The sequence below is a fragment of the Galeopterus variegatus genome, unplaced genomic scaffold, assembly GCF_000696425.1.
Source record: "Galeopterus variegatus unplaced genomic scaffold, G_variegatus-3.0.2 Scaffold20736, whole genome shotgun sequence".
Classification (NCBI taxonomy): Eukaryota; Metazoa; Chordata; class Mammalia; order Dermoptera; family Cynocephalidae; genus Galeopterus; species Galeopterus variegatus.
In genome coordinates, this window is record NW_007746847.1 from 1 (window position 1) to 831 (window position 831).

Here is an 831-nt window from a genome sequence, read left to right on the forward strand (position 1 = left end):
AGCTTCAGTTAAGCTGGAGGAGTAAGTTCTGGTGACTATTGCACAGCGTGGTAACTACAATTAATAATAACATATATTTCAAAATAGCTAAAAAAAAAAAGGATTTTATATGTTTTCCAGAAAAATAAGTCATAAATATTTGAGGTAGTGGATATGCTAACTAACCTGATTTGATTGTTCTACAATGTATATATGCATCAAAACATCACATTATACCCCATAAATACATACAATTATTATTTGTCAATTAGAAATAAGATATAACTTTATCATCCTTTTCTTTTTCCTATATTATGTTATGTTTTTGCTATTAAAATTGTCATGTAAATATTATTTTTAGATAATGATTCACTAATATGAAAGTTTAGCTTGGATAATAAATGCCTAAGTAAAGGCATTTATTATATTCAAAGATAAGAACAAACAAAGAAGCAACAATAAATCTTCACTTGGGATCTTTGGGAGTATTTTTATAAAGCTTAATTTTCAAAAATATAAAGCCTATTGTATTTTCATATGCAAAAAGAAAAAGTGAAACGTCGTTTTTAAAAACTATATATACCTACATACGTTATTTCCACTAAAAAATCAAATCATTTATATTAAGAATGTGATCTCAGACACTAAAGTATTTTAAATTCTACTATAATAATAAACCTATCTGACATATGTCTTGAAATAATTTCTCCACATGTACATGTGTTGGTTATATGAGTTTTTCATGAATGATGTGTGTGTGTGTGTGTGTGTATTGATTGTGTGTATATGTGGGAGTTTTGGTAAATATGTTTATTAAGAAATATTTTTTTCTTTTTTTTTTTTTTTTTTTTT